Below are 19,180 nucleotides of genomic sequence, written 5' to 3'. Positions count from 1 at the left end.
ATATGTGCAGTGTAAAACTTTCAATTGGACCAATCGCAGTCGTGACGGTATGGCCACCCCCTTTGGGGAGGACAGCGCATCACGCAAGTCTTCTTCCTCTAAGTCTTCCACGTCAGTCTGCCAGTGTGTATATAGGTGCTTCAAGGGGTCTGGTGAGTTATTCATTATTTTCCGATACATGAGTGAAATTACTTTACTCTCCATGGGATCTGTCAATAATCTACCTTCGAGTGGGGTAGCCTCCAGGGATCCCATCTATCTCTTTAATTGCCTCTAATAAGGCATGGCATATTTGTAAGTATCAGAACATTTCGCCTATGGATATTTTATACTGGATTTGCAATTCTGCAAATGTCAATATTTTACCTTTCTTTATCAAGTCACTAACTTGCGATATTAAGATGGTGTCCCATTTATCAAACCCTTTGCACTTACTTAAATTTCCCAGTATGGCTACATGCCATAGGGGTGTCATTACTGTCAATTTACTGCCCCAGCCAAGTTTTGTGGTGGTAGATTGCCATATGGTGGCTGTAAGAGCAGTGGGCCAAGTAAGTTGCTGTCTATGCAATTTTGTGTACAGTGCCTCTCTGTACCCTCCGTGGCCCATCAGCCATCTATCCATCCGACACACTGAGTCCTGCTGTGATCCATATACCCTTTTGTTTATAATAGACAGGTGGGTGGACCAGTAGTAACTTTGGATGTACGGTAGGACGATTCCACCATCATACCACCCACAAACCAGTTTAGGCCATGCGATACATGGTGGCCTTCCATCACAGAGCAGATTCCTGATTTCACCATAAATTGATATATAATATGCTTTGGGAATGCAAAGTGGGTATTTTGCAATGCATTTGAGTTGAGTGAGAGCCATAATTTTGTAAAGAGCAACAAGTCCCAATAGCGACACAGGCAGTGTTCGCCAATGGCAGACTTCGCTTTGCAGTCGAGTCATGGGGCCCAAAAGGTTTGTTCATAAAAGAGCGATGGATCAGCTGTTGCTAAGACAGTGAGGTATCCAAACCCATCCTCAATGACTATGGTTTTACAGTTGGCAAGGAGGGCTGGCGCAGACCCGTGAAATAAATATAGAACTGACTTGGACCAGTTTATAGTGTAGCCATATTATTTGCCGTGATTGGGACAGATTTGCAAGATCCTGCTGATTGAGGCACCAGGGGAGGCAACTTAGAGTAGGACGTTGTCCACATAAAGCGAGATTCTGTCCTCCCACTCGTTTGCCAACTTCAGTCCCCGTATCAATGGGTATCCACGTATCCAACATGCATGGGCTTCAGGACGAGTAAGAATATAAGAGGGGATAATGGGCAGCCCTGTCTTGTTCCTTGGCGCAGGGCGAATGTGGTGGACACATGGCCATTTACCACCACCTGTGTGTGCGGTTCAGCATATAGGAGTTTCATTCAATCGAGATATACCCTTCCCAGTCCCATACGATTGACTGCGAACATATATGGCCACTATACCGTATCAAAAGCCATATGTGCCTCCAGAGAGAGTATGGCCGCACGCTCTCTAATGGTGCTTTTCCTAGCGAGCACTCCATTTAGGCGGCGTAGATTCATAGCGGTGTTGCAGCCAGACATGAACCCAGATTGGTCAGGGTGGTCCAACTTAGTGATTATAGGGAGCAATCTATTGGCTAACACTTTTGCGAGAATTTTAACTTCCGCATTTATTATTATTAATATTCTTTCTTTATTCGGTTTAAAAAATATAAAACCATAAATGCAGGATCACAGATACAAGACATATTTTACAGACCATTAAAAAGAAACTCTTTACAATTCATTTTGATCGCAGTTATCCGTGTCATCATTGAGGGTCCCTGACTATACAATCTAATACATAGACATTCTAAAAGTCATCCAATTCACAGTTAGAAGGGTTGTTTACAAATTTGTTCTATGTTTAAAAATACATTAAAAAAATTAACGATATAGTTACAAGTACATTCGGAGTCTAAAAACTGCATTCGCAACATAGCTGGGCGACATCGTCTGATACCCCACAGTTTTAACAGTGGTATCAGCCAGAGCTTACGATGTCCGTGATCAAACTTGCAAAACAGGACAGTATGCATAGTTGTCTGCTCTGAAATTTCATTGCAGGGGCAGGGTGAAAGAATTGAGTCCCAACTATTTTTCACTGGGAAGGCAAATAATCGATGAAAGATGTTTAGCCTGAATCTCGTCAAAAGAAGTCGCTCAAATACCTTAAGATCGTGTGTTAGGTATGGCTGAATTGACAGGGTAATCTGGACCGCAAATGAATGTTGAACAGAAAATTTCGTTGCCTCATTGGCAATCCGTAATTCTTCTAAATGGCCCAGTGCCCTTACTTTCAAATCCTTCCTCGAGATTTCACAAATCATCTCAGGTGTGGTGTAATAGGTCCCTAACCCTAGGTCAGTCAGCAAGTTTCTCATATACAAGAGCCATCTATTTTTTAGTGAGTGGTCTAGTGACATACAATCTGCCATGTTTTGCTTAGTTAATACGTTTTTTTCAGATATCCAAATTCGTCGCCAAAGTAAAAGTGGTTGGATTTTTACCAGATCCACCAAGTACGGGATCCCCAATTCCATATGGCATGCGCACGTGGAGGCGCTTTTAGGTGGCGCTATTAGAAATCTTAAATATGTATTCTCTGCCACTTACAGGGCGTTGATGTTAGCATGCCCCCACACACCCGCCCCATACAGGGCTATTGCCTGACATTTGTCATTATAGATTTTTAGCAGTTCTACCGGAAACCTTTTTCCCAACTTTTGGGAAAAATTTATGAGTGCTACAATGGCTCGCATAAAAAGATGCTTTCTTGCCTCAACTGCGGCTTTCCAGTTCAATTTATCATCAATTATGATGCCTAAATAGGGGTACTGGGCCGTAGTTTCGAGCTTTTGTTTGCTAAGGAATATGTCTTTAACCCCTTTTTTCCCTGTGCCTGCTACCATTACGTAAGTCTTTTTTATGTTTATATGTAAATCTAAGCTCCCCATAAAGTCTGCATACCTGTCCAAACCCTTCTGTAATTCGCGAGGGGTATGAGCCAATATCACGGCTTCGTCCGCGTAAAGCAGAGCGGGAATCGGACGTTTTCTTACTTGCGGTAGATCCTGGCCCCCCCTCAACATTGCCGCCTCCAGACCGTTTGTATACAGTGAAAACAGAAAGGGGGCCAGGACACAACCTTGGCGAACTCCACGCCCTACTCCAAACAACGCAGATAGTTCGCCTTTTAAACCAAATCGTACTCTCGCAGAGGCTTTCGAGTATAACTCCCTTAAAAAATCTACAAGAGGATCGTCAACTCCCATTTGTGACAGAACAGACCAGAGCTTTACATGACAGACACAATCAAAAGCAGCGGACAAATCAACATAAACCATGTATAACTTGCCTCGCTTTGCGTGAACATATTTTCCCAGCAACATTGATAGGTTCAGGGCTTGCTCTGTCGTACCGAAGCCCTCCCGAAACCCAAATTGAAGGTCGGAGAGGACCCCACCATCGTCAGCCCACTGCTGGAGACGCTTAAGCACAACCCTACCCACTAGTTTGCCCACCGAATCCAGCAGTGAGATCAGGCGATAGCAGGATACCTCCTGCCGGTCTCCTTTTTTAAATATAGGAACCATGATGGATTTGGTCCAGGAGTCCAACAGGCCCTTCTCCATTACTGCCTTAAACACCCTGGTCAACATAGGGGCCCACAGATCCGTGTTGTGTTTAAATTGATCTACGGGACCCCCGTCAGGTCCCGGGGCTTTCCCATTTTTACTAGCATTTAATGTCTGAAGCACCTCGGAAAGATCAAATTCTAGCGGGATAGGGTATAAAACCACAGGGGGGCTACTAGTGGAAGCTACGTCAGTTCCTGTTACTGTTGGGCCTTTCTGAAATATTTTAGAGAAATGGGCCACCCAGACTGATTCCTCGATGGCTACTTCTATTCTTGGGAGATTTTTGTCATCTACTAAAAAAGGGGATTTTACCACTCTCCAAAAAGCCTCACTGTTTTTGTCTATGGAGCTTTTATGAAGTTGGTCCCACAAGGCTTGTTTTAATTCACCCTTCCTCTTCTTACGTGCAATATTATAATCTTTTCTACGTTTCCTAATTGCCTGTTGGTCTCTGTTGGTTTTGTTCAATGCTACTTTTAGTTTTTTGTGGGCTGCCGTGCAGCTGTGGTTGAACCGCCCTACTTTCCTGGGTCGATCTCTTTGGACCTTTACTGTCAGTAATTCATTTATTTTTTCTAGGATTACCGCAAAGTTACTTAGAACTTCCTCCTCTGAAGCTGCTGGGTCTAGGCATCTAAGAATGAATGGATAGGCTGCTCTTCTCACCTTTTCGGTAGTTTCCCCGGGGTCTACCTTCTCCCATCTTAGGGAGTATCCATTGGTCCTGTCTAGATGCTATGTGTTCTGACTTAGCACACTTAATATCGACGGTGAGGAAGACTGAGAATGTGTTGAGTAGAGTTCTAAACTGAGGGCAGAATGATCGCTTAATGTGTTGACTAACAAATCAAAAGTCAGGACTCTGTTGGTCAGGACATTCGATAATAGCACGTAGTCAACTGTTGTTTCATGCCCTCTCCCCAAGAATGTTGGTTCAAGCCGATATGAAATCGGATCCACTTTATTAGCTATCATGAGACCTAACGCTGAGAGGACTTCGTTCAGGTACGACCCCATGCTAGAATTATTAAAATGTACAATGGGGCCATCATATTCATCCACCAGCCCACAAATGTTACTACTGCTACGTGGGCAAGGATGCAGATTAAAATCCCCCCCATACAATACTTACACTTGCTCTGTCTCCAAGATCCTGTGTCAGCTGAGAGAGTTTATCTCGCAGGTTGAGCAAGACCTTCAAGACCAATCCTTCCGAAAGGTTGTTATAGAAATTGAGCAGAAGGATAGTCTCTTTATTGTTAAGGGAGAGGCGGAGGAGCTGGTAATTTACATCCAGCTGCACTACAGTTATTTTAGGCCCAGATCCTTGTACTGGGGTGAATGTATGACATTGTTCTACATTCTGTCCATCAACTGTGTTTTTTGCAATTTTCACCCCGAGTGGGCTGGGTATGCTCAGACGTGAGTCCCAGGCTCTCCACACCACTGGAGTCAAGCTATCCAGGCTGATGAAGGCTGATAGCCAGAAACCGGTCCTTGGATGCTTGATTCCGGTCTGGGAAAGACATGGCTTGGTAGTTCAGACTGGACTGTTCCCATGAGGCACAGGGTCAGAGCTGATTTGCATATAGCCAGTGTCTAACCCAGGGTGGTGTGGAGTGCAAAAAAACGATGGATTTAGGCCCAGATCCTTGTACTGGGGTGAATGTATGACATTGTTCTACATTCTGTCCATCAACTGTGTTTTTTGCGATTTCCCCAATGAGGTAGGCAAAAGCAGAAGTGAAAACCACCAAGAGCTTGTGGTAATAAGGAGCTCTCAGTTTGAGCGGCTCCCGCGAAGCGGGGGCCGCAAGGCGCTTTTGTAGTGCTGAGAGGCAGGACGGGAAGAGGACCCAGGTGCGGCCGGTTACACACCGCTGTGGAGCCTGGTCCTCGCAGTCCCGTGGGTCCAAAGTTCAGCCCAGAATCGGCGTCTCCACAATGAGGTAGGCAAAAGCAGAAGTGAAAACCACTAAGAGCTTGTGGCAATAAGGAGCTCTCAGTTCGAGCGGCTCCCGCGAAGTGGGGGCCGCGAGGCGCTTTGTAGTGCTGAGAGGCAGGACGGGAAGAGGACCCAGGTGCGGCCGGTTACACGCCGCTGTGGAGCCTGGTCCTCGCAGTCCCGTGGGTCCAAAGTTCAGCCCAGAATCGGCGTCTCCACAATGAGGTAGGCAAAAGCAGAAGTGAAAACCACCAAGAGCTTGTGGCAATAAGGAGCTCTCAGTTCGAGCGGCTCCCGCGGAGCGGGGGCCGCGAGGCGCTTTGTAATGCTGAGAGGCAGGACGGGAAGAGGACCCAGGTGTGGCCGGTTACAAGCCGCTGTGGAGCCTGGTCCTCGCAGTCCCGTGGGTCCAAAGTTCAGCCCAGAATCGGCGTCTCCACAATGAGGTAGGCAAAAGCAGAAGTGAAAACCACCAAGAGCTTATGGCAATAAGGAGCTCTCATTTCGAGCGGCATTTATTAATGATATTGGTCGGTATGAGGCTTATTCTTCCGCCGGTTTACCAGCCTTATTTATCACAAAGGTGGATGCTAGTCTCTGGTCTCTGGGTAGCATGCTGGTGGATTTACTCTCGAGGTACATTTCAAGGAGGTGTGTTGCCACCCTGGATGCTTTTACTTAGAGGAGTTAAATTGGGAGACTGGTAGGTCCCCCTGCTTTCCATGAGCGTATACGGAGTATGGTGGCCGTAATCTCCTCGATAGTGATATCTACTTCCAGCCATTGTTGGTCCTCTGGGGTTTGTGTAGGGTTTCGTATATTGGTTATTATCTCCTGTGCTTCTTCTATAGTAGTTATTACAACCGGTGAGTAAAGTGCGTATAATATTCTGCAAACTCATCTGCTATGTGCTGTGGGTCGCGCAGATAGATCCCATTCTACCTGTGTATTACTCTGATTCAGCAGTCCGCCCTTTCTATGCTACCTAACCATGCTAATAGTTTACTGGTTCTGTCTCCCTGCTTTTATATTTTAAATAGTTTGCCACAGTGTTTGCCTTTAGGTGTTTCGTTTGCTAGCTCTCTATACTCTTTGCGTTTGAGCACCAAGATGTGGTTCTCGGTCTCGTCTCGGTTGTCCCCCAATGCATGTTCTTGTGTCAGGATATCCTGTTCCAATTCGACAAGTTGTCGGTCTATATCTTTCTAGTGGGCAACAGTGAGGGATATGGCCCGACCCTTAATTACAGCTTTATAGGCCTCCCACAGAATCTGCGATGATAGAACCGTCCCCACATTTTCGGTGAAGTAATAGTCTGTGTCTTTAATCAATGTATCTTTGATATGGGGGGCCTGGAGGCACCATGGATTAATGGTGATTGTCCTACGGGTGTGGGAGCATTTACTGCATATCTTGCCTTAATGGGAGCAGGTTGGAGCTGCCACTTGCTAAATGCTGAACCTCAATGAATTGATGTCCAGTGTCAGCCAGAGTTATTATGTGGTCAATATGGGAGTCACTTTTATGAGCATCCGAGTAGTATGTATACTGTTGTGACTGCGGGTGAGCCATCTGCCATATATCTATCAGGCCCAGCGCTGCAGCAAATTCAGCCAGTGTGCTTTGTGTTCGTGTAGTGCCTCTCAGGGGCTATCTGTCAGTTTGGTCGCAGAGCGTCATATTGAGGTCACCATCCAACACTACTTCACCTTCGGGTAAGGCAAGAATCATCTTACTCAGTTCTGGTAAAGCAATCTTATATAAAACAGGAGGTATATACACAGAGAGGATGTTCATCGTCCTACCCTCCCAGATCCCTGACACCACAGCAAAACGCACATAGTTATCGGTGTATTTCTGAGTTACAATAAATGGGAGATTTTTCTCCATTAGTATCCCAACCCCTCTGGACCCAGTTGTAAAGCCTGCATGGACTACCAGTTTGTATCCCCATCTGTCTAGTGCCTTACAGGTGTTCCCAACAAGGTGGGTTTCCTACAAAAGAATTATGTCTGCCGCCTGTTGGTTGATAGATTGGAACACCACCCCCTCTTGATCCTATCCCCTAGCCCATTTAGATTCTAGGAGAGCAGGGTTAGCATCGCCTCAAGTCTCATATAACAAGTGGGTGTCGGAAGCTGCCATTGTGGTTGTATGTGGACCTCACCAGTCCTATTGTCTCCAAGGCACGAAGGGGTCAGAATTGCCCTATGTATATACACAGTGGATAATGTGTTTGCATGCAGTGGCATGTGTACACCAGACAGAACAGATGGGCTTCAGTGATGATTGTGTGCTGTGATGATATAATGATCATTGTGACGCACTTGAACAACAATAAACTCCCCTTAACTTGTCCAATCCACCCCCCTTCCTGCCTCCCTGCAAGACAGACTTCAAACTACCCGCCTCCCAACATTGGAGCAGATATGAACCAAGAAGCCTAGACCTCCCCCTTTAACCTCTAATTTATGCTTTGCAAGCAGTCTCTGATTATAGCATATTCAGTTTATATACTCCGCCAGTTCCCTTCGTGGGTGTCGCCTCACCGATTCTTCATCAACGGCCGTTATAGATCCTCATGGGGGCTCGAATACAGGACAGACCGGCGAGGTGCTGCAAAGGGCACACGACTGTCAACCTTATTTATACCTTTCAGCATTTGTTTTGTCCCAACCCCCACTACGTTATGTAGGACCAGTTCTGTCAGTCTCTGTTTGCTCTGCGTCTGTGGTATCGCCCCCTTTGTGTTCTGACATAGTCCCATTGCAATCCTTCCCTGTCCTTCTTCGATGTCTGTCTGAGTTATTTGGGCCTCCAACCTGTTGCTGGCCGTTCAGCCACTCCCAAACCACCTCCAGCTCCGTAAAGAACCATGCTTTACCTTCACTTTCACCCTGAGTTTTGCCGGGAACAACATCGCATATTGCAGCTCTCTGTCCCTTTGGGCCTTCTTTACTTCCAGGAAACTTCTGTGCTGTCTTTGGACCTTTAAGGTGAAGTCTTGGAAAAACATGATAGTGCGATTATCAATTTTAAGTGGAAGAGTACATCGCACAGTTTGCAGAATTGTGTCTTTAATGCGAAAGCCAATATGGGCCTGGGGGCTGTCCAGGCTTGGGTTTGCCTCCCAGTACTCGATGTGCAAGTTCAATCGAAAAATATTTGGAGAGAGTCTTAGGCTGGAGCCACTGTGTGATTAGTTCCTCCATGAATAAGTCCACTGCCTGGCCCTCCGCCCTCTCGGGTACCCCAATGATTCTCACGTTATTCCTCCTGGCCCTTCCTTCGTGGTCATCGAATTGATCTGCAAGTGCTTGACTGGTATTTTGCAAGTCCTGGACGTGTTTCTCCAGGCTTCTGGAGGTGGTGGCTAGGCCCCGAGTGACTTCTTCCACTTCAGTCACACAGTCCTTAATTTTGTGAAAGTCTGCCCACATGAGGCCAACCTCAATGGTAACAGAATCAATGCACAATTGTAATGAAGTGTGTACCGATGTGAGAGCCATAAGAATGTCCTGTAATGTAGGGTACGTTTACCATGAGGGCATGTCATGGGTTCGAGGTTGTGTATCCACCCACTCCTCAAGTCTCTCATGACTCTTGAGTCATGATGTCTTGTCTGATTTGGGTTGATGTGTGCCATGGCTCCCCTTGTTACTGGACATGGTGGATTTTCTAAGGAGTGTGGGTAGTGGCAGGCAAGGGCAGGGAGCAGGTGTCACGGGGCCTCACCACCACCTGCCCGGTTTTATTCACCTGTCAGTCTGTTGGCTTACCCCACTAGGGACACCACTCCCCCAGGAATGGTAATGTTGTATTTCCCATCTGGTACTGCAGCCACCACAGCCGGGCCAATACCAGTCTTTCACCATTCTTCCACAGAGAAGGGCACCAAGCGGGATCTACCATCAAGTGCCGTGCAGCCACATGTGGCGAGGCACCGAGGAGTGGATGAAGTTGCCAGTATTGAGTGTCTTTGCTAGCCTATGACGCCTTTATCTCCAGCGCCCGCTCTGTGGCATCTACGCACTCGATTTGGCTGGGCCCACTCTAAGCGTTCACATGAAGAAGACTGCACTCAGGTCTCCTGTGCACTCGCTGCACCTCTTGTCATGGGTCGGGCAACACCGCTCACCCAAATATATTCACACCGGTCGCCTCTTATTTTCTTTTTGTCACGCCTGCCAGATCGCGTGTACTACCGAAGATGGCCGCCCCGCACCGCGCATGTGCAAGGAGGTCAGGCAGCCGTAAAAAGCCTGACACCCCCTGAGAGCGGTGCTTAGCGCTCTAATGTGTGGACCTTTTGCGTCGCGTCACTTCCGCCTAAGCCACTTTCACTCTCTGTCTCTACAGAGCTCCCTCCGTGCCGGAACTTTCTTCGTAGGAAGCGAGACTGGTTCTACTCTTGTTGTGAGCCTCCGTTTTTGGAACACCTTATTGCTCTAGCGTATCCCTGCTCAGCATTTTGATCCTGGATACTCCTTCCCTTCGTCCCCGTCCGATTGCCTGCTCGGCGGATTCGAAGTCTCCCTGCTTTGTTGTTAGACTCTGCACCGGCTATCTTCTCCTCTGCTCCCTGGGGGTTGAACTATCTGTTTCTCTTGGTTCCGCCCGCCGGCCGGACTCTATGTTCCGTCGGTCGGCCGGACTTGAGTAGGACGGGCGGTTTAGCTCTCCAGGGGCACATTGGTAGTGGTGGTCAGCCAGTAGTCTTTTTTTTTCCTATTCATTATTGACTCCCTCTCATTTTGGACATCCAGTTGGTATTGGAATCTGGCATGCATCACAGACTGGAGGACTTGAAGAACTGGTAACAGCGCCTTGCGCTAATTTTCTATTAAGTCTATATAGAAGTAACAGTATTGTGAGTGGTGTTCCTATGTTTCAGAATTTAAACGCATACAGACCACTTCTAGGACCTTACAACCTTCTCAGCCCTAGTAGATCCAGATAGGGTAAGACCTCTATTGCTAGCGCCAGTTCAAATAGCCTTGATTAGACACACCTTGTATATATTCTTGTCTTTGCCCATTTAGGCCACAAAAGGACGCTATTGTTGAGGTCAGCTTTTAATATCACCTGGGAGTACACTTGGTTACCAGATTATAGAAGACTTCAAGAACTTCCTTAGGTAATTACACATACAACACGTTAGTTTGTTGTGCTGTACCTCTTGTTGCCTGTTGACCAATATCTTTTCTTGTAGCACCTGTGTTCGACCTGCTGGAGTATCCTGTCCAAGGAGTCTTTCCCTTTCCTTTCCTTGTTTTGTTCCCTCCTTTCCCTCCTTATCACCATTGTGTTCTAGGGTTTGATAGACACAAGGGGTGTAGGAGGGAGGGGTTGGGCTTATCTTCGGGTCCTGGCACTCCTGCGGAAACAGCACGTGGATCCTTACAGAGCGCGAAGCCATCGCTGTTTTTTCCGCCCGAGTGTTATGGAGCTGACCCAAGTAACGATGGCAGATTTAGCCAATATGTTGGGAAATCTGCAGTTAGAAACCCAAGCCTTGGCTACCATGGGTTGATGCCCTACAAAGAGAAAGAAGAACGGATCATGATATGGGACGAGGTGGTCCTAGTACCTCCTCTCCTGTCATACAACCCCCCAGACCATCCCTCTAGCCCCGCCAGAATGTTTTTTAGGCGACACAGCCAGGTTCGCTGCTTTTATTAGCCAGTGTCAACTACATTTCATGTGCAAAGCCAGTTGTTTCCCTAATGATCAAGCAAAGGTAGCCTTTGTTATTTCTTATTTGTGTGGGTCTGCGGCAAACTGGGCCATCCCCTTGATAGAGAGGAATGATCCTTTATTGCAAGACTATTTGGCCTTTAGAAGAGAACTAAAGAAACTTTTTGACAAACACACCTTCACACATTCTGCAGATACAGAATTGTTATCCTTAAGACAGGGAACGAAAGATCTTTCCACCTATATTACCACATTTCAGAGACTAGTAGCAGAGGCAGGGTGGCCCGAGGAAAAGCGTAGTGCCTTGTTTTATAAAGGATTACGTGATGACCTTAAGGACTCGTTGTCCCAGGTAGTCGACCCACCTGATGGATGCCCTGAACTCATAGATTTAGTGGTAAAATTAGATCACAGAGTACAAGAGCGAAAGAGGGAGAGAGGCAGGGCGGACATCAAGAGCTACGTCTATCGTGAAAAAAGGGTTGAGACCGAAAAAATAGCTGATGAAACAGAACCCATGCAAATAGGTACGATCAGAGGCCCTTTGAGTCCCGAAGAGAGACAACGGAGAAGAGACATCAGATTGCGTCTCTACTGCGGTAAATCCGGTAATTTTTTGAGGACCTGTCCTGCTAAACCCTCTCAGTCAAAGAAGTCGGAAAACTAGAGAGCCCGAGGTCCTGTGAGGCGGGGACTTCGGGTAATTCAGGTTTGATAGTCTCATCAGTTGAAATCAAGACGGAGCACCCCAGTCATTTTTCTCTGCCTGCTTGCTTACTTTGGGAACATAACATAGTGGAAGTAAATATATGCTAGACTCTGGGGCCACCGGGAACTTCATGGACAAAGACTGGGCACAAAGACATAATATAGATCACAGGCCTAAGGAAGTTTGGGAAAAGGTCACTACAATAGATGGTAGTGTGTTAAAATCGGGGCCCATAACTCACCAAACCGAGACCTTACACTTAGAACTGATCCAAGAACACCATGAATATTAAAAATTCGATCTTATTCAGTCTCCACAGTTTCCTGTTTTACTCGGGTTGCCCTGGCTCCGCACTCACAACCCTCGTATTGATTGGCTACATTCCACCTTGGACTTTAGACATGAGGTTTATGGGGAACATTTAGTAGGTGCCATGCAAGGGATCAAGTCCGCAGAAACACTACTTCCTCCTGAAGACCATTCGTTGCCCTCAGCATATCATGAATACAAGGTTATTTTTGATGAAGAACAAGCCACGAGTCTTCCCCCTCATAGACCGTATGATTGTCGTATTGATCTCCAAGATGGGGCAAAGATACCTTGTAGTGGAGTTTATTCCCTTACCGAAAAGGAAAATTTGTATCTACGCGAGTATTTGGATAGCATGCTCAAGATAGGGTTTATTCGGCCCTCTCGGTCCCCTGCTTCTTCTTCTCTCTTTTCCATTTCTAAGCGGGAGGGGGCCCTGAGATGCTGTATCGATTACAGAACTTTAAATGGCATAACTATTAAGAATCGGTACCCTCTTCCACTGATTTCCTCCTTCCTTGACAGAGTAAAGAACGCCACCATATTCACCAAATTAGATTTAACCCCTTTTAACCCCTTCGCTGCTAGGCCTTTTCCCCTCCTGTGCTAAGCCTTTTTTTGGCGATTTGGGGTAGTACGCGCTTAGGGCCCTGTAACTTTTTGACCACATAAGGTATCCACGCCAAATTTGCGTCCTTTTCTTCCAACATCATGTGGATTCTAAAGGTGCCCAGGGTTTGTGGATTCCCTTGGAGGGGTCCCGGAAATTGAGCAAAATACAGTAAAATCTTTGGTTTTTTCAGAAAAATGGGGAAAACGGGTTGCAAATGAAACCCTCTGGGTTAACATAAAAGGGTTTCTGGGGCTAAAATCAGCATTTTCTCAGCTATTAGGGAATGACAGTCTTTTGTCAGAGAACCAACATTTTTCACACAGTTTTGGCATTTTTCTGGGACATAGCCTATTTTTGCTATTTTTAGTGCTTTCAACCTCCTTCCAGCTAATGGTAGAAATGAGTTCGAAAGCAATAATGGATCCTGGAAAACTATACATTTTAGATAAGTAGACAAAATACTGAATTCAGAAAGGGGTCATTTGTCTAAATCCATGAAGGTTTCTTTATAGAAACTAACAGTTAAATATTGGAAAAATTGAAAATTAGTTGAAAAAAACAGCCTTTTGTCTCAACGTTTTCACCTGTAACTTCTTGTAATTTTAATTGTAATGGTTGTGGGGATATACAGGACTTGTAGTTTCGCCAAGAACCTGATGAACCCAGAGCCAAAAACCGAGCAGCAACTAGCAATGGTATTTTATTATGTACCAGGTATAGAGCAATTATTCTGGGAAAATGTATACATGGAAAAATCAGTATGAAAGACACCTATGTATTTCTGAATTGGGTACAAATTATAGAGTTTAGAAACAGTATATATTTCCACATTTCAAAATTGGGAATACTAATACTAGCATGAGAATTAGTGTTCATTTTTCAAAATGATTTTTTTTTTACACTATAATAATAATAACTTTAGCTTTATTCGATTTAAATATAAAAATCATAAAAGCACCTTGCAAAATATAAACACAATTACATTTCAAATCATTTCAAATCATATCACGGACTGTGTATTAAAAGCCGCTCGCCCTGGAGCTGTATTGTCCCAACAAAAAGTTAGACTCTATGATGATCTTAAATAGGGGTGTAGTGATTCTCTAGGATAAAAATCAGATAGACCCCAGGTGTGTATTGGTCCATCTCCTATTTGTGGTTTCCAAGATTGGAGGTAAGGGACAACATTGCAATTAATGAACTTTATCAGCACCAGATCACCGGGTCGCTCTTTTCGAAGCGGCCCTAACCATCCCACCCTTCTAACACATTGTATTCTACCATCAATGTAAGGGGGTAGGGGTCTATTCTTTGTTAGCCAAAATAGTGCCTTATTTCTCAGCTCCTGTTCACTTTCAGTTTTTCCCTTTGAAAGTTCCGGCACCCCAGACAGGACACCCACGAACGGGGCAGCCTCCGGTGGTAGATGGATGTGGTTTGTTTTCTTTTGCATGTTCCTTATCTTGGTGAGTGGTCCTTTGGGTAGTGTTGTTACGTTGTTCAGCCCCGTATTAACAGAACAGCTGGGTATTGTTTTTATTTTGATGGGAACTTTCTCGCTGGAATGAGTTGGCATAGCTGGGGTTGCCCGTTGGAGTTGGAAAGACACTACTTTGTGGAGTTATTGAAGGCTTTACAGTATCACGTGAAGGCTGTAATAGATTGGAGTCAGCCAAGTTTTTTAGGGGGAGCAAGTTTATCCTGATCTTTTCCTCTATTGCCGTGATCCTATCGCCAAGGTCGTTCATACTTTCTATTAGCGGGTGTATTGCGGCACTAATCATAGTTTGTATCTGGGCCAAGAGTGTTGGTGTGATTGGGGGTTCAAGCAATTTATTCTCCTTAGCATGGGTGCCTGTGTGTTTGTCCGCTAATCGTTTTCTGTCGCCAGAGTGGTCCTGGAAAAACATTGTAGGGTTCGTGTTACCTGTTTTAGGTGAGCAGAGAGAAGTACCCAAGCGGTTTCCATAGGGTGGGGATACTGAAGTGGGAGGGGGGCTTGTGATGAGTGTAGGACAAAAGGAGGCATTAGTGTGCTCTGATGTCGACTTAACGGCCGCATATTTGGATTGGCATAGACTATTAAGTTCCTCCAGGAATGATAAGTTTGGTGATGAGACGGCAAACTGAGGGGGAGTGATGTCACTATCGGAACACTCGGTGAACAGTCGGTCTCGTGCAATTCTTACGGGTTGTTGGACAATAGACGGTGTAGTCTTGATTAGGTATTGAACCATCGTCCCCTTGGCCAGGTCCCTAGACCCAGTAGGAATTTTTGGGGCCCCTTTAGAAGACATGTAGTGAATAGCTACAGGCACCTGCAGGGGGGTAAAAGACTTTGCACAAGATGTCTTACCTATTTTGAATGCACGGCCATGGGAGGTGGCCCGTCCCGGCCTCCTCTGGCCTATGAGGGCCGTATAGGGCCCGCCCTTTGCCCGGGCTTAGCCCGGCGCAGTCCCGCGCACGTCCCGCGACACGGGAGAGAGTCTTGCTTATCAAGCGCCTCCAGGCGCGGATGTCCGGTGTAGCGGGTCTGCCCCTATGCCCTCCTGGGAGATGTGGTCTCCCCCGCACTGCAGCCACGCAAGAATGGACAGGCTGTGGCGGCGGGGGGAGGCCGATGGCAGAACCGGAGCAGAGGGAGCAGCCCAGGTAGGGCCGTAATGAGCCTTGCGGGGTCAGCGTGGGTCCCGGGGCTGGAGCAGTTTTTTTACACAATGTCTTTCATTTTGAAGGGAGAAATGCATGAAAACGTAATAGGAAATAACAGTTGATTTACAAATCTGAATTACCCTAAGTCTCCCGATAAAAACGGTATCTCACTTGTGTGGGTCGGCCTTGTGTCTGCGACAGGAAACGGGGCAAAATGCAACATGGTCATACCTCAATTTCGCAGTTAAAAATTTACCCTTTTTTTGGCAAAGTGCCTACCTGTAGTTTTTGCACCCTAGCTCTGCCGGCACCTAGGGAAACCTAGCAAACCTATACATTTTTGAAAACTAGACACCAAAGGAAACTCAGGATGGGGTGACTTGACTGCCTCCCACCAGGTTCTGTTACCAAGAATCCCTTGCAAAGCTAAAAAATTGACAAACACAACGCATTTTCCTCACATTTCTGTGGTGGAAAGTTCTGGAATCTGCGTGGATCAACAAATTTCCACCCACCCCGTGTTCCCCAAAGACTTATGAGAAAAATGGTACCTCACTTGCGTGGGTCTGCCTAGTGCCTGCGTCCGGAAACGGCGCAAAACACAACGTGGTCGCACCTAAATTTCGCAGTGAAAAATTGGCCTTTTTTGGCAAAGTGCCTACCTTTCGTTTTTGAACCCTAGCTCTGCCGGCACCTAGGGAAACCTAGTAAACCTATACATTTTTGAAAACTAGACACCCAGGGGAATTTAGGATGGGGTGACTCGACTGCCTCCCACCAGGTTCTGTTACCCAGAATCCTTTGCAAAGCAAAAGAATTGACCAACAAAATGCATTTTCCTCACATTCCTGTGGTGAAAAGTTATGGAATCTGCGTGGATCAACAAATGTCCTCCCACCCCGCGTTCCCCAAAGTCTTCTGAGAAAAATGGTACCTCAATTGCATTGGTCTGCCTAGTGCCTGCGTCAGGAAACAGCGCAAAACGCAACATGGTAGAACCACAATTTCGCAGTGAAAAATGGGCCTCTTTTGGCAAAGTGCCTACCTGTCGTTTTTGAACCCTAGCTCTGCCGGCACCTAGGGAAACCTAGCAAACCTATACATTTTTGAAAACTAGACACCCAGGGAAATTCAGGATGAGGTGACTCGACTGCCTCCCACCAGGTTCGGTTCTGTTACCCAGAATCCCTTGCAAAGCTAAAAAATTGACAAAAAAACGCATTTTACTCACATTTCTGTGGTGGAAAGTTCTGGAATCTGCGTGGATCAACAAATTTCTACCCACTCCACGTTCCCCAAAGTCTTCTGAGAAAAATGGTACCTCACTTGTGTGGGTCTGCCTAGTGCCTGCTCAGGAAACGTTGCAAAACACAACGTGGTCGCACCTAAATTTCGCAGTGAAAAAGTTTCCTTTTTTGGCAAAGTGCCTACCTGTCGATTTTTAACCCTAGCTCTGCCGGCACCAAGGGAAACCTAGCAAACCTATACATTTTTGAAAAGTAGACACCCAGGGGAATTCAGGATGGGGTGATTCGACTGCCTCCCACCAGGTTCTGTTACCCAGAATCCCTTGCAAATCTAAAGAATTGACAAAGCAAACGCATTTTCCTCACATTTCTGTGGTGGAAAGTTCTGGAATCTGCGAGAATCAACAAATTTCCTCCCACCCCGCGTTCCCCAAAGTCTTCTGAGAAAAATGGTACCTCACTTGCATTGGTCTGCCTAGTGCCTGCGTCAGGAAACAGCGCAAAACGCAACATGGTAGAACCACAATTTCGCAGTGAAAAATGGGCCTCTTTTGGCAAAGTGCCTACCTGTCGTTTTTGAACCCTAGCTCTGCCGGCACCTAGGGAAACCTAGAAAACCTATACATTTTTGAAAACTAGACTCCCAGGGAAATTCAGGATGGGGTGACTCGACTGCCTCCCACCAGGTTCTGTTACCCAGAATCCCTTTCAAAGCTAAAGCATTGACAAAAAAACGCATTTTCCTCACATTTCTGTGGTGGAAAGTTCTGGAATCTGCGTGGATCAACAAATTTCCACCCACCCCGCATTCCCCAAAGATTATGAGAAAAATGGTACCTCACTTGCGTGGGTCTGGCTAGTGCCTGCGTCAGGAAACGGCGCAAAACACAACGTGGTCGCACCTCAATTTCGCAGTGAAAAAAGGGCCTTTTTTTGCAAACTGCCTACCTTTGGTTTTTTAACCCTAGCTCTGCCGGCACCTAGGGAAACCTAGCAAACCTATACATTTTTGAAAACTAGACACCCAGGGGAATTCAGGACGGGGTGATTCGACTGACTCCCACCAGGTTCTGTTACCCAGAATCCCTTGCAAAGCTAAAGAATTGACAAAAAACGCATTTTCCTCACATTTCTGTGGTGGAAAGTTCTGGAATCTGCGAGAATCAACAAATTTCCTCCCACCCCGCGTTCCCCAAAGTCTTCTGAGAAAAATGGTACCTCACTTGCGTTGGTCTGCCTAGTGCATGCGTCAGGAAACAGCACAAAATGCAACATGGTCGCACCTCAATTTCGCAGTGAAAAATTGGCCTTTTTTGGCAAAGTTCCTACCTGTCGTTTTTGAACCCTAGCTCTGCCGGCACCTAGGGAAACCTAGAAAACCTATACATTTTTGAAAACTAGACACCCAGGGAAATTCAGGATGGGGTGACTCGACTGCCTCCCACCAGGTTCTGTTACCCAGAATCCCTTGCAAAGCTAAAGCATTGACAAAAAAATGCATTTTCCTCACATTTCTGTGGTGGAAAGTTCTGGAATCTGCGTGGATCAACAAATTTCCACCCACCCCGCATTCCCCAAAGATTATGAGAAAAATGGTACCTCACTTGCGTGGGTCTGGCTAGTGCCTGCGTCAGGAAACGGCGCAAAACACAACGTGGTCGCACCTCAATTTCGCAGTGAAAAAAGGGCCTTTTTTTGCAAACTGCCTACCTTTGGTTTTTTAACCCTAGCTCTGCCGGCATCTAGGGAAACCTAGCAAACCTATACATTTTTGGAATCTAGACTCCCAGGGGAAGTCAGGATGGGGTGACTCGACTGCCTCCCACCAGGTTATGTTACCCAGAATCCCTTGCAAAGCTAAACAACTGACCAAAAAAACGCATTTTCCTCACATTTCTGTGGTGGAAAGTTCTGGAATCTGCGTGGATCAACAAATTTCTACCCACCCCGCGTTCCCCAAAGTCTTCAGAGAAAATTGGTACCTCACTTGCATGGGTCTGCCTAGTGCCTGCATCAGGAAATGGCGAAAACGCAACATGGTTGCACATCAATTTCGCAGTGAAAAATTGGCTTTTTTTGGCAAAGTGCCTACCTTTTGTTTCTGGACCCTAGCTCTGTCGGCACCTAGGGAAACCTAGTAAACCTATACATTTGTGAAAACTAGACATCCAGGGGAATTTAGGATGGGATGACTCAACTGCCTCCCACCCGGTTCTGTTACCCAGAATCCTTTGCAAAGCAAACAAATTGACCAAAAAATTGCATTTTCCTCACATATCTGTGGTGAAAAGTT

General features: G+C 46.3%; 1 protein-coding gene across 1 annotated transcript in view; it reads right to left on the bottom strand.

Annotated features, from left to right (window-relative positions):
- Positions 1-19,180, bottom strand: part of LOC144818808 (protein NipSnap homolog 3A-like) — a 289,090-nt gene that overhangs the window by 908 nt on the left and 269,002 nt on the right. The gene's annotated exons all lie outside the window — the stretch shown is intronic.

This window comes from Lissotriton helveticus, chromosome 2_1 (assembly GCF_964261635.1).
Source record: "Lissotriton helveticus chromosome 2_1, aLisHel1.1, whole genome shotgun sequence".
NCBI lineage: Eukaryota > Metazoa > Chordata > Amphibia > Caudata > Salamandridae > Lissotriton > Lissotriton helveticus.
Note: the sequence above shows the minus strand (reverse complement) of the source record. Positions and strands in the feature narration are given on the sequence as shown.